Source organism: Aegilops tauschii, chromosome 2 (genome assembly GCF_002575655.3).
Source record: "Aegilops tauschii subsp. strangulata cultivar AL8/78 chromosome 2, Aet v6.0, whole genome shotgun sequence".
NCBI classification, from domain to species: domain Eukaryota; kingdom Viridiplantae; phylum Streptophyta; class Magnoliopsida; order Poales; family Poaceae; genus Aegilops; species Aegilops tauschii.
The window spans coordinates 320,611,426-320,626,445 of record NC_053036.3 but is presented as its reverse complement, the minus strand read 5'-3'; the positions used below and the strand labels follow the sequence as shown (position 1 = coordinate 320,626,445).

The 15,020-nt window shown below is 46.0% G+C and overlaps 1 long non-coding RNA gene across 1 annotated transcript; it reads left to right on the top strand.

The window, feature by feature from the left end:
* Nucleotides 1-11,593: 11,593 nt before the first annotated feature.
* Nucleotides 11,594-12,239, top strand: LOC109761284 (uncharacterized). The gene is made up of 3 exons (XR_012202594.1): nucleotides 11,594-11,693; nucleotides 11,768-11,838; nucleotides 12,157-12,239. It is a non-coding gene; the product is annotated as an uncharacterized lncRNA (long non-coding RNA).
* The last annotated feature ends 2,781 nt before the right edge of the window (nucleotides 12,240-15,020 follow it).

Sequence of the window (15,020 nt, the reverse complement as noted above, 5' to 3'; positions counted from 1 at the left end):
AGTTTCAAAAATGGCAAAAAACGTATTTTCACCGTATTTTCTACAAACTTTAATGGAAAGGCGCAAATAATATACCGTTGAAAAGCTACGAAAAATGCGAAACTTTTTCATGTTGATGGTTTTCTCTGATTCCTAGCCATTTTCAAGTAATTGCGAAAATGGCGAGATCATTCGTTCTACCTTTATCGCGAAACTGATTCTTCGAAAATGCACCGCGTGAAGAACCTGAACTTCTCGGCACGTGTACTTGAACTTCACTCTATTTTTTCACGTGCTTTTCTTGCTCGTAGCTCTTCATCCACTGCTCGTAGCTCTCAATCCACTCACTGGAATTGAGCAAGTGATATACCGATGGAAAGCTATTGTAAACACGCAACTTTCCCGTGTTGATCATTTTTTCATACTCGCGACGATTTTAAATGTTTTTCATCTCAAATTCATTCACTATAGTAGTCGAACTTCCTGCTGTTTTCACGTTGAACTTCTATGACGTATTTTCCTTTGTAATTTTCTCATCCATTTTGTCAGTGTTACACAAATGATACTCTTTTTGTACAAACCTCTCTGACAATATTTTTTTAACTTTCTTCGATCGAGGACTTGAACTTACACAGATGATATTCCTGTCATTTTGAAGTAAATTAGAGAAATGACGAGATCATGATTTCTGCCTTCATTGCGAATGGAAACGCACTGCGTGAAGTAGTTGAACTTCTCGGGTATGTCTGTTTGAACATCACTTTGTTTCTGACGTGCTGTTTTTTGCACTGCGTAAAATAGTTGAACTTCTGGGGCATGTCTGTTTGAACTTCACTCTGTTTCACTGTATTGTTTTTTTCTTGTATGAAATACACACCATGTATTACGTGAACTTCTGGTTATTACCACTTTGAACTTCTCTCTGGTTTGAGAGAATTATTTTAAAACCCAAAAAACAACATATTTTTTTTTACGTATTTTGGACATCTAAATACACGGTGAACCTCTCTCACAAGAATTTTTTGAACTTTTCCTCACCGAGCACTTGAACTTCTAGCAACCATTTTTTTCGTTTATGAGTTGTTTTTAAAAGTACAAAAAATGGCGTTGTGTTTTTTATTTTTTGAACAGGTAAATCCTAGGTTTTAATAAACTCCAAACTTCTTTATTATTTCAATATGAACTTCGCCTTTTTATATTTTTGAGTAAAGAATTGTATTCAATTTTTATACGGAAAAAATCGAACATGGAAATACAAGGTGAACCTCTCTCGCAAGAATTTTTGAACTTCTCCGGACAGAGCACTTGAACTTCTTTCAAGAAACTTTTTAAGCTTTTATTTTTCTATACTTTTTATTCTCACCTGAAATGCATTCCTTGCAGTACTTGAACTTCTCGTTGTTTTCATTATGAACTTTTGTCACATTTTTGTGTATACGTCGAATTACGCACAATTGAAGGTCGAACGTCATTTATTGCCATTTTTTAAAACATGTAATTGTAGGTCGAACGTCCCGCAATATAAATTCTAAACCATGCACGGTGGTGCACGTGTACTTCCGGCAACAAATCTGAGTTTTTTATATACTTCAAACTTCTCTGTTATTTTGAATTGAACTTCTTAGTCTTATTCTTAGAAAAAAAACATGTTTTCAAATAAGCATCAAACATTTTTTTTTCAAAATTGAACCTCATACTTTTATTTTTCCTAGAAATGGAAAGAATTTGAGTTTTCCGTAAACATCAAACTACTCCTTTTATTTTAATTTGAACTTCTTTAATTTTATTCTTTAGTAACGAAGAAAACCTGTTTTTTTATATAAGTATTGAACTTCTTTTTTTATATAATTTGGACTTCTTGGTTTATTTGAAATACTTTCTTTTTCCATTTTTTGAACCGTAAAACAATGTTCTTTTTATAAAAAATAAGCATCAAACTCATGTGTTATGTTAATTTGAATTTCTTGCTTTTCTTTAGATATTTTTTTTCCAGATTTTCTTATAAACATTGACCTGCTATGTATCTTAAATTTAAACTTCTTGGTTTAGTTTCAGAGACGGAGAAAATTGACTACTGTTTTGCCTTTTAACTTGTAGGCTTTTCGGGGTTTTGTGAATTTCTAGGGTTTATTTTTGTGCAAATTTACACACACACACACACACACACAGAATTTTTAACTATGTGTGTTGTTTTTCTTTAACTGTGTGTGTTGGTGCTTGTGGTAAATAATATACCACCGAAATGAATTTTGTCACAAATATTTTGAACCTCTTCATTATTTGAAAATGAACTTCTAGTTTTTTCTAGAAACAGCGAAACTTCACTTTTTTATTTCCTGTTTTTTAACTACTTTTTTATTTGAACTTTTTTGTTATTATACTTGAATCTCTTCGTTTTTTTAATTTGAACTTCTTGATTTCATTTGTAGAAATGAAAAAATACTAGTAATTTTTTATTCTTGGTTTTATTGTTTAGAAATGAGAAGATTTTCATTTTTTATAAACATCGAACCGCTCTATTATTCCAATTTGAACTTCTTGGTTTTTTATTTGGAAAGGAAAAATATCCATTTTAAAAGTTCATTTTTTATTTTGAACTACTTGTTTTTTTAAAACAGAAAAATGTTTTTTTAAACTTGTACTTCCCTTTTTTTTTAGTTTGACCTTCTATGTTTTTGTTTTTGTTTTCTTAGAGAAAGTTTTTTTGAATTCGTTATTTATAAGGGAAAATAATTCAAACCGGAAATCGAACCACTCCATTTTTTAATTTTGAACTTCAAGGTTTTTTTGTGGAAACGGGGAAAATACGTTTTATTATATGTAGTGAACTTCTTGATTTTTTTAATGTGGAATTTCTTGGTTTTCTATAAGTATGTAGAAAATATGATATATATATTTTTATAAAAGTCGAACCCCTTCCCTTTTTCAATTTGAACTTCTTAGTTTTTAGTTTTGTAGTCGTAGCATGAACCCCTTCCTTCTCTTGGTTTTCTAGAAGTACGTAGATATATTTTTTGAACTTCTTTGTATAGATTGTCAGCATGCATCTTTTTCTTCAAAACCAAATCTCAGCACAAAGTAATAAGAAGAGAAACGGAGTATGAACACAAAGGTTCGTTGTGTCGGTGCTACATATACGTTGTATTAAGAAGTCAACCACTTTATGAACAACATTTTGTCATTTTTTAGGCAAAAATTGCATGTTCTTTCTGAACATCAATTCCAGATACACAAGAAAAAGAAAGAACTTTGGTCGGATGAGGGATCCTGCCCAAGTGTTTTGCTACTCATCTAGATACACAAGAGAGAGATCGGTGCTCTGTATCCCGCTCCCTATGTGATCTGCGAGAGGAAGGTCAGTATGCACGAGGGGAGAAGGTCACTTTTTGGACCTGGGGGCAAAGTTGTGCCGTTCCTGGGAAAGAAGGTCTCTCTCTTAGTGCACGCGCATCTCGGCCTCATCGCGGCGTCGTGGTCGGTGACGTGCAGCGGGATCGACGTGACCAGATGAGCTCGCCGGAGCGAGGGCCGGCGAGTTTTTCTAAGATCTTCCCGTGCTCCCGAGTTGTTTGTTAAGGCACCGCCACTGAAGTCCAAACCCACCGGGCCCTGAAGGACGGGGGCGACCTCGCACCGGACAGGGAGGGTCGTGCGCTGGGAAGAAGGAGAGCTGCGGCCTCATGGCGAAGGAAGGTAGGGCCGGCGGCCTCGACCTGGAAATAGTTTGGATCGCCGACGTGCCAGGAGGAGGAGGCGGCCTCGCAGCGGAAGTAGGCAAGGGCCCGGCGTGCCGGCCTCGCACAGGAAGAGGCAGGATCGCCGGCGGGCCAGGAGGAGGTGGGGTGGGGAGGGGCGGCAGCGGCGGCCTCGCGCCGCCGGAAGCAGGCAGGGGCGCCAACTGCCGCGCGCCTAAAGGAGGCTTGGGGGCGGCGGTGCGCCGGGCGGAGGCAGGTCGGCGGCGCTGGTGCCAGGAGGAGGCGGGGGAGGCGGCGCCAGGAGGTCGAGCGACGGCGGGATCTGGCAGAGTGGCGCACGGGGTTACATGCGCCGGCGGCGGCGGTTCTGAGGGCTGGTGCCGACGGGTCGGTGTGCGGAAGGTGGGGATCGAGGGAAGTGGGGGACGGTGGGGATCATTGTTTTTTTTTCTTTGTTCCAGCGGGTTCGGGAGTTCGGGAACAACGAATCAGGCATATATATATGGGTGATCGTGATCCAAATAACTATTCTAATCCTGAGACTATATATATGTGTGCGCGCGCCTACGGCATCATCAATCATATTGTGCATTGCAAAATATTCATAGTCTACAATGAGAAACCGGAGCAACATCCGGTCTAGTCTTTCTAGAATCTTCACATTGGACAATGATGGCGCTGTGGAGTATTTTTTTTTTTGATCAAAAAGGATATAGCAAGTTTGCCTAAAGCAGCAGAAAATAGCCCCTCCAACTTGCAGCTAAGAGGGGGAAATACTGGTATCATCCTTGCTATTATTGTATTATCAGTCAATTAAATCTTGGATAGGAATAGCTACCTGTGCCATGTGATGTGATAAGGATAGCGTCAGAGCCCAATTGCTGCACTGATAAGTTCAAACACTTGACAGGAACACTTGACAGGATGATATATGAGGCTTGTGAAAAATGCTAGAAGGAAGGGCACGTGAGGCGAAGACATGGCCCCCGCGTCGCTCCGCACGAGCAACACGGGCGGCGACCCAAACCACCACCGACAGCCGCTTCCGCCGTCGTCTTCCCCCCTCGCCGCCGCCGGGATGCGCCACCGGGCAAAGCCCGTGTGGCAGCGGCGGCGGCGGGGCTTCTTCTCTAGGGCGCGGGTGGCCCGTGGCTGGCTCGTGCGGCGCCAGCGCATGGTCGTCGCGAGCTTTTCGCCGGCGGGCTGGAGCTCCTCTCCTCCAGCGGGGGCGACGGATCCGGGGCCCTCGCGCCCGGATCTGGTGGTGTGCAGACGTGGCCGGCCTGCAGCGGTGGCTCTGGCGCCGTGGGTGATGGCTTGGCGGCGCAGCGCACATCTGGCGTCGGCTGCGGACGGCGGAAGGGAAGCCGGGGCAGCGGCCTCGGCCCGGGCTCCAGTGTGGCTTGGGCGTGGACGGCGTGCGTGCGCCCGGCGGCGGCTCAGATCTGGCTAGTGCGCGTGGGGCGCAGTGACCGGCCGGGCGCGACGGCGGCAGGCGCGCGGCGGGCGCGGTGACCGGCTGAGCGTGGCGGGTGGGCTGCTCTAGGGTGCGAGGTGTGCTGTGGAGGGACTACCTGCTCGCTGCTCTGCTGCTTCGCCTGTGTAGCTCCGATTGGATCTGATGCGAGGTGCATCGATCTGGATGCTGCGCTTCGCGATGTGGCTTTGGTCGCTGCGGTGGTGGCGGCCACGGTGGTGCTGCGGTGGTGGACGGCGGCTTCGGCCAGGGGGTGGTGCGTGTCTGGTCGCGGTGGATCGTGGGATCCCGCGGCCAGAATGAGGTCGGCCTCAGCAGGTGGTGGCGGGTGGGCGGCAGTCGGTGGTGGCAGGTGGTCGGCGCATCTCCGAAAGAAATCTTTGCTCTAGCCTTCTTCGGAGCCGGCGACGGCGGCGCCCGCGGGTGCCGTGATCTTTCTTGAAAGCGTCGTCGTGGAGGTGTGCTCCTCCTCCCCACGGCTTGGGCTTCGGAGGGAAACCTCAGATCCGCTGGATTGGGCGATGGAGGCGTCTTCGCGTCTTTCTCCTCCTTGGGGGCATCGTCTCGGAGCCGGCTACGACTGGGAGACTGGTGGATGGCGGCATCTTCGCCGTGTGGTTTGCTGAGGCGGGGCGCTGGTTTCTGTTTGGCAACGATGATGGCGTCGAGAGGAGCTCGGGTCGCGGCGTGGACTTCGGTAGTCGGTTCTTCCCGGCGTGTCCGAGGTGCTCTTGGGGCACGGTCGGCGCAAGTCCTGCATATTTTCCTGATGAGGCTCGTCGTCAAAGTTGGAGCTGTCGGTTGCTTGCGCGTGTGGGCATCCGGTGGCATGTGCCGTCGTGGCTTCTATGCAGCTGTTTGCGGGTTGGCTTCGAGGTTGGAGCTCTATGGTGAAGTCGGAGTCGCTCGTTCGAGGCAACCGGTGATGACGATGACGCTTGCGACTCCTCGGCGAATGTCTTTCTTCTTTGCAGCTTTGTGTCCCATGTCGGTGGCCAGGTTGGCCGGTGGTGCCCATGTCATATGGGTTGAGTTGTATTGGTTTTAGCCCGGTTTTCCGCCAATTAACCGGACAATTCTCTTTTTCTTAATCAATGAAAATGGCAAATCGTTTGCCTCGTTTCAGAAAAAAAAAATGCTAGAAGCAACACAGAACAATGGCTTTGTATAGCCTTGTATAGTCCTATTTTCTAGCTACCTAGCTCTTGGTTTGGTAGTCTGTACAACAACCAAAAAAATACTTTCCATTTTCCTCTTATTTCTTTACCTTTTACCCATCAAATTAGATGTAGCAGCTCCTACTTCAAGAACTGCAGCAGGAGCAGTACACACTCTTATTTTTCTCATCAGACTACTATGTTAGTTGGGAGAACATGAGCGTTCTCAGAGCTCAGCGACTCTCGGCCGTCGGATCGTTTTCTTGATGCGATCTGGACCGTTGTATGTTGCCCTCGGATTGCTTCAGCCGTCGGATCAAGCCCGCGACACTGCTGCAATGAACAGTTTCACCCCCTGCTGTAAAGATCTCGTGCCACCGCTGTTATTCCCATGCCCTGCCGAGGGCATTTCCGTCTTTTCACCTGTGTGGTCGTGTGGTGTGGATGGCTGGGTCTCACGTATGGGCGAGGAGAGTGCCCGATTGGTTCAGAACCCTAACCTCCACCCCCACTCGCGCCCCTCTCCTTCGCTCCTGTCCTCCCCCGCCGCGCCGCCATCTTCCCCGCACTCGTCGCCGCCGCTCCCGCGTGCTCCGCCTCCTCCCCTTCCCTCGTTCTCGTGCAGCCGCCGCGGCGCTCCCGCATCTCCTCCCCTTCCTCTCCCAACGCCACGTTCGCGGAGGTGCTGCAGATCCCCGCCGACCAGGCCGCGCTGGCGCTCGGGGCGCTCGCCGCCGTGCTCCCCGGCGACGACGACGACCCCGCAACGGACGACGCGTCGGAGGCCGACCTCCACGCAAACCCTAGCGCAGCTCAAGGCGAAGCTCGTGGCGTTGGGGCCGGGCACGTGGGTGGCGCGGTGCTCGCGGAGGCGCTACAGATCCCCGCCGAGCAGGTCGTGCTGGCGCTCGGGGTGCTCGCCGCCGTGCTCCCCGGCGACGACGACGACCCCGCAACGGACGGAGCTGGCGCCTCCCCGCCCCCATCTATCCACTCCGTCCAGGTCTCTCTCTCTCTCTCTCTCCCAGTTCCCGTTCTTATGAGTTTATCTGATTTATTTGTACCAAAATGAGTAATTTTGTCTGAATATGCTTACGGGGAGTTTATCCCAGTTCCTGCAGAAGCATTCTAGAATCAGCAACTGAAATAGGCAAAGTTAGCAACTAGAATCTGGGGTGGGAAATAGGCAAATACAGGAAGCATAATGGGGAGTTTGTCTTCGCGACAATTATGGAGCGGGTGCTCTGCTTCGAATATATGCATGGCGGAAGCCTTGATAAACACATTGAAGGTAGGACTATCAGTGTGGATTTAAGTATCTTATATGTAGTGGGAGTTCAACTCTTCTGCAGTTGTTTCATCTTGATACTGCTCAAATAATCAATGGAAGTTTCCCTTATCTTCAAATATATATGGTTGACAATTGCCTACATATTTTAGTTTGCCTATCAAGATGAGTGATTCAACAGCTTATTTTATACGTCTTTTGCTACTAATCGCAGATGAAGCTTGCGGGCTTGAGTGGCCCACATGTTACAAGATTATTAAAGGGACTTGTGAGGGAATAAATTACCTTCACAACTCCCAGGAAAGGCATATTTACCATCTGAACTTAAAGCCTGGTAATATTTTGCTGGATAAAAGTATGACCCCCAAGATTGCAGATCTTGGTTTGTCAAGACTTGTTGATTCAATAGAAACAGATGAACCAGATATGCGCCAGGGAACACTGTAAGTTGATGGATGATCATACTCTGAGCCATTCATTTTTTCAAAGATATTCTGAAAAAAAAATCCTTGTATTTTTAACTAACTATTAACCATATAAATTAAGGTTATCCCTTTATGAGATATTCTGAATAAACAGATGAACCATTTATTTTATCTCCTGCCAAAATAATGAGATGATCTATATTTATGTCCCTTCTATTTTAATTAGATAGTGTTATCAGGGATATATAGTTTTGGAAGTTCAAACTAGATCTATTCATTATTATTAGTAGTTGAGCTGCTGATTGTAACAATATGCTTACGTGAGTTTCAGACTAAGTGCTCTAATATTCATTGTTAGTCAAATTACTTACTATTGAAATGTCGTGGTTCTCTATATATGTCATCTCTCATTGGATGTCTGAATTTAGACTCCGGCTGTAGGGTTGTTTGTGTTGTGTGGTATGAATTGCCTTTGTACTTCAAAATGCATGTATCAAGTGTCGATTTTCTAATAAAACGATCTGTATATCTGCATTACAGTTGGAATATTCATATGTATGGTTTCATGCTTCCAAGAATAACAAACACTATGCACCCAGCTCTCTCTTTTGTGGCCACTAACCATTCACTTTCTTTTGTTCCTACAACCTGCATTGGCGTAAGTTTGATTTTATATTGCCTACTTCAAGCACCGATGGACCACCACATGTTTGAATTATTTGTTTTTCAGAGATTATTTCTCTGGATTTCCATTTTTATTGATCAGAAGGCACGGGTGCAGGTATCAACAATTACAGTGTTGAGTGGTCGTAACCACCCACTTTTGTGCCCACATTTTTCAAAAATACTGCAAAGATACATTTGATTTTAATTATGTTAAAAACAACGGTTTGGTCTGGACTAAGTACAAAGTACCAAATTGACATTTCCCCTTGGTTATTTACTTACTGTACTGTGTCAGATGGCAATAAGTAGGTGAATTATATGCTGGGTTGCAAATTGTACTTCTAAGTAAGACCACATGAACTGCTAATCAGATTATCCGTGTAATAAAATCTTCTTTAATCTAAGCTTCAAAGCTACATGAACTACCATATTTTCTGATTTGTTGGCTGCACTAAAAATAGGGACATGCTCTAATAGTTATTTGCAGTAGTACTGTTAGCCAATTGATACTAGGTGTGCATGAATATTTGCCTTGCCAGTATGATTTGATTCGGACGTGGATGGGTCCTGTCTTTTATTCTGCTTGTTTCTTCCCGTGTTCCTCATCTTTCTGGATGTGTCGCAGTTGGGACGGTGGCGTGCCGGAAGGGCTGTCTTGCGAGTTGACCGGAGTGGGAGTACACCGGAGAGGCTTCTGAGATGGCTGAGGTGGTTCTTCGCTCCTCTGATTGTCTTCTCGTTTGTGCTGTACATGTGCTCATCCAGGGATTTGTTGTTTTTTAGGGATCTGTCTAAGGTTTGCTGGTTGATTTGTCCTGGCTGGGGTCTGCTTGTTCTCTTGGCTCCTGGGCTGTGCTGCTCGAAGTTGCTTCACTGGTTTCCTTGCAGGTGATTCTTTCCTCTCGCCTGCCCTCTTCGGTGTTTTTTCTAGGTTGTTTAGATGTGTATTTCAAGTTCATATATACGGCGGCGCTCTCCCCTCCTCTTCTGTAGAAGGCGAGATCCTTGCTCCTTTTTTTATCTCTCCGAATCCCTAGCTTCCGCGAATTTAGTCCATAATGTGGAGATGTTCTTACAGTACCGTTGATCTGGGCATCCAGGCACCCAAGCTTTTCTTCGCGCGATGGCATCAGGCACACGGAGGGAGCTCTTCTCCATCGGTGCGATGAACAATGACCGTGATCTCCGTTCCACACCGTCACCAGCTAGCAAGGTAGACCCCGTTTGCTTGGTCAACTCTAAAACATGCATGTGCTAGACTTGTTCGAGATTTATGCAATTGGGCATGTCGTTGATCAACGACACGCAGAGCATATTTTTTATATGTGATTTGTAGTAGAATGGTCGTATTAACTCTGTCGATGCTTGCTGTGCAGTCCACTGTGTATCAGATTCTTTAGATCCCGTGAATAGCCATTTTTTTACCGGGTTCATGCTTGATCTGTGGTCTCCCGTGTATCATGCCGTTTGGCTTCTGTAGTTTACCTGCTTGCGTTTGCCAATCGTGGTCAACACACAACACGATTGATGTTTGTGAACTGCCTTTAAAGAATGTGCCCTGCCTTACTTAAAAGCATGTTTACATAGTCGTTGTGTTGCTGCAGATCTCTGGTTTGTTTTTCGGGCTTCTGTTGCACGTTTGCTTTGCTTGTCCTGAACCCGTCACCGATAAAGGCTAATGCATTTCCATGTTTCTATTGCTTTAGTAGCATGATATTTCCGCGTATTCCTGTTGTGGTCTGTACTATGTGTAAATGACTTACCACTCTACATATTTTAATAGATGAAGCATTCTGTCACGGTTAGGCCGAAGGCTATGCTTAGCGCCGTTCTTGCTGAAGATGGTTTACCCGAGGTGAAGTACAAGACCTGCGCATCCTACCGTGGCCGTGTGGCGGCTACTCCATCACAGTCGCGTTCATCTGCAGCGGCAGAGCATATGAGGATCAATGGCGACCCAGCTGTGGATGCCAATGGGCCATGCAAAATGCTGCTCCTCGGTGCTTGGAGCATCTTCAGGCCACCATGGATATTGAATTTGACTGCCCTCAAATGCAGAAAATTAAGACCGAGATGAAGTACCTGTCGGGCAGTGTCGACGAGAAAGACAGGAAGATCAGAGATCTGAAGGCTAAGGCGGGTCAACGGGCTTACCAAGGGCTGGGGTCACTGGCAGATTACCTGCTCGGATCTGCATATGATCAAGCTTTGCTTCCGACTGGTTCTTCAGTAGTTCGTTTTTTATCATAGCTGAAAATGCATTGCACCGTGTATGCTTACTCTCCTATGATGCTTTCTACGCTCTTGTGTTAGGTAAGGGGCAGTACTTGCTTCGATCATTTTGATTCTGATTAGATCTTTATTTCCATTTGACTTCCTGCTGTATCTTCATCTCCATTTAACTTATTGATATGGTTTTGTTTCATTCTGTTTTAGCGTACTTACAATTAATAACTTTATAATCAACTCCTGACGTCACTATTTCGTAGTTTGTTTTGTTTAGAACAACTTGACATGCACCCTTTTACCTCACGCACTCAAGATATAATATTTATCTTTATTTATATATACAACAACTTCATGGATGGGTGTTTGGAGGTTTCTGAGGCTGCATTATGAATAGGTGATATTAAGCGAATACCAGTATTTTTAGGTGCATTTTATCGGCCATCTATTTACAGCTTCAGTTACTTCATACGTTAGTCCCATTTGAACACATGGTGATAATATCATGCTTTCTTCTTATCGTCGGAATAGCAGCCTGGGTTACTACTAACTTAACATTACACGCTTGACCAAAACGTTCGGACCGGCACCCTTACGTCAAGGCGCGTACCCGATCTAGTTGTATTTGACCATGGGTTCTAGCTTGGCATCAGGGACAAACTACAGGGGGACATCAATCGCTCTCGCCTCTCGCTTATCCACTTGTTATGCAACTTGTGATGATTGGGCCCAAAGAGAGGCATTGGCTATATGCCTATATGTACATCAATAATGCTCCAGGTTCCACTCAAAAAAAAAAAAACTCCATGTTAGCCAGCCATGTCGGCCAAGTGACTATTGATGATATCCTACAGGTAATTCCGGTCATTATCAAGGTGGTTAGTGACACTGACACCATATCTGGTCCAGCAGCTAAACACAGCAGGTAGAAGAAGGAAAAAAAAGGTCTCTCTGGATTATTGTACTAGACTTGTTAATTTGCGCCATTATGAGTTAGTATTTTTGTATATCTTCACCTGTCTGTTCATGTACTTATTTACATAAAAAAATCCATCTGGGTGTTTATTATAGAATGATAGATGCATGACACGGATAAACATTTGAGCTATAATACTGTAGATAGTAGTATTTCTCAGTTGTTTCAATTCACGCAGCAGAGTAGTCATCTTCGTTGCTAACACTAGAGAAAAAAAACTAGTTTTCTGTCCAAGTACTTATGGAGAAGCGTTCGCTTGAATTGCAGGTGGAACTGGCCACTCAGATCAACATATATCATAATCAACAGCCGACATGCACACTCAACGCCGAAGACGACAATTTTGGAGAAGCTATGGCAAGCGTTGTTAAAAGTTAGGAAAAGATGCTCAGTATGGGAAGCTATCAGCAATAACAGTTGGATATCCAAAATCAAACGACTGTCAGACCATAGTTGCCAGAAATTTGGGTCGATCGGGTCGAGGAACGGGGTCGCGGGACGGGGATCGCGACGTCTGAAATCGAGGGTCGAAGAGGGCTACTCATCTTCGGGACGGTATTTTGGATCGCGGTATGCGACCCCGCTAAAACTGGGTCGAAAAATCCGGGTCGATCTTGTCGTTCCCTCAGGGAAATATTAGGATATGCGGTGATACATTCCTAAATCCCCCAGAATTTTCTCGTCTAATAAATGTTTCCATTAAATTGTCATCAGGCTCATAAATCAGCTCACGGCTGCTTGGGCGTGATTTTCTCAACTATCTATTTCTCTCAGACTTTCACACAAAGCGTTCTGCACTTCTGCACAAGAACTATCCATCTCCAGTCCCTCTATCGCCTTCTTCGCTTCATTGGCAAAGCTCTAGCGAACTAGTCCGCCATGGATCCATCTCCAATCCTCCACCCGTCCAGCACCCTCCACCCTCCAGCCTCGGATTCTTAAGCGGGTCACTGGTCTCGTCGACGTATGGCGCGAGCGTGAAGGGAGAGGATGAATACGGCAACAGCTCCATGGCCGGCCGACGGCAGGCAGGCTGGTAAGGCTCAATTTTCTCACAAATCTTCATACATATTCTTCGCTTCTTCCATACCAATCTGGATCGGCACCCATCGATCAGGGTCGCGACCCATCCAGCGACCCAACTCGACCCTAGGTCGTTCCCGACCCTCGATCTGGTCGATCGACCCCGAGTCAGGGATCGCACCCGTCGATGCCCTGTATATAGCGGGAGCGGTTGGCCGGCGGGGGGGGGGGGGGGGGCATTTCAGCCCGCGCTTTTCCCCACCCACCGCCGCCTATGATTCTGGCCATACCAGTCGTCAGGATCACGCCGGCGGGCCGCCACACGCCCGAGATTGTCCTCCACAACTTCCTCCTGCCTCGGACGGCCGGAAAGTTGCAGATCGGCGGCTGTTTATCGCGGCCGCCGGATTTGGCGTTTTCTGCCACCGGCGGCTGCGCCAAGCCGTGGATTGGTCGGGGAGCACCCCGCACAGCCCCGGCAAAGCCCCAACGCCCCATGCTGGTACTGGTTCGTCCTCTAGCCGCCGTCGTCGGTTTGCCGGCAAGGACTCGGCCGGCCGTCGCCCGGGCTCAGCGCTTGCGCAGCGGCTCGCCGGCTCGCCATGCCGCTCATACAATGCGACGACTGCACACAGACAGTGCTGCAGCTAACATCTAGCACGCCGCAACACCCCAGATGGGTATTCTTCAAATGCGAAAACGACGGGGTATGTTCTTGTTTTCATTCGGCTTTGTCAACCTATTCGGTTCAATTTTGGTAGCTTATTGAGATGGTCATGTGTGTAGGAAGGTGGACGCTCATTTTGGTATTGGGAAGAAGAATACATCGATTTATTGATAGGAAGAAACTTAATAGATGTTTGTGCACTCGTTGGTAGAACTGAGGCTAATGATGCGGCTGCATGTGCAATTAGAGAAGAAACTATAGGGGAAGCAACGTCTACTTCTTTAGAATCAAAAAAGAAGAATGAATAATGCAAGATTAAGAATCTGTAGATCAACAATGAAGGCATGAAGAAGATGTTGGTCCAACTAGTGGGAGCAGTTATGAAAGTTGGATATCTTCTAAAATGCCTAATTGTGGTTCTTGTTTTCTTTGGTCTTACTATTCTAGCAAAGATTTGGTGAATTATTATGTATCCAATGCCCTTGAAGAAAATAAAGAAGCAAAGAAATGTGTTTTCATGCCCGAAATTGAAATGCAAATTACTGATTTACGGGCCGACGCGGGCAGCAGCCGAGCAGACCTCGCAAAGCCATTTTTCCTTGAACTATAAATGCATTTTGCGGGTTGGCATTATACGGGGTCTACTAGAGATGCTCTACAACCCAATCTGCATCCCCAATGCCGCTGCCACGGCCACCCTGAAACTTATCTGCACATGTCTCGCAGCCACTTCAACTTACCTCTATCATTAGCACCTAGCGATGCAGAGGGTGCAGCTGCAGTCTTGGTGGGAGAATGGTTGTGCTTATAGTCGTGGAAACTCATTTCTCTAACGAGTCAAATCCGTTGTGAAATAAGGAAAGAGAAACGGAATGCCATCACAGTCCCGTCCGGTGGACAATTAATCTGGAATGAAAGGAATGGTTGAATCTTCGGCGACGAAGCAAAGATCACATATGCCTCCTTCCAACATATCAAAGACGACGTTGTTGTTTGGAAGTTGGCTGGCCTTGAAGGGCGCGACCATGTTCTAATTTGCCTCCCATGGCGATGAGCCTGACAAACTTGCTAAGGAATGCCCTTCTACGACAGGAAAGAAGATTTCTGCTGAAATGGTGCCACATGATACATTGGTCATCTCAGCCTTTTAGAGTTTTGCTAGAATATTGTGGTTTTGTTTAAACCACAATTTTATATTTTTTGGTTATGCTTGGCATAAATAAATACACCGGTTTCATAAACCGTAATATCACTAATACCATGTATTCAGTGTCGGTGTCAAAACCGGCGGATATCGGGTAGGGGGTCCCAAACTGTGCGTCTAAGGCGGATGGTAACAGGAGGCGGGGGACACGATGTTTACCCAGGTTCGGGCCCTCTCGATGGAGGTAATACCCTACTTCCTGCTTGATTGATCTTGATGATATGAGTATTACAAGAG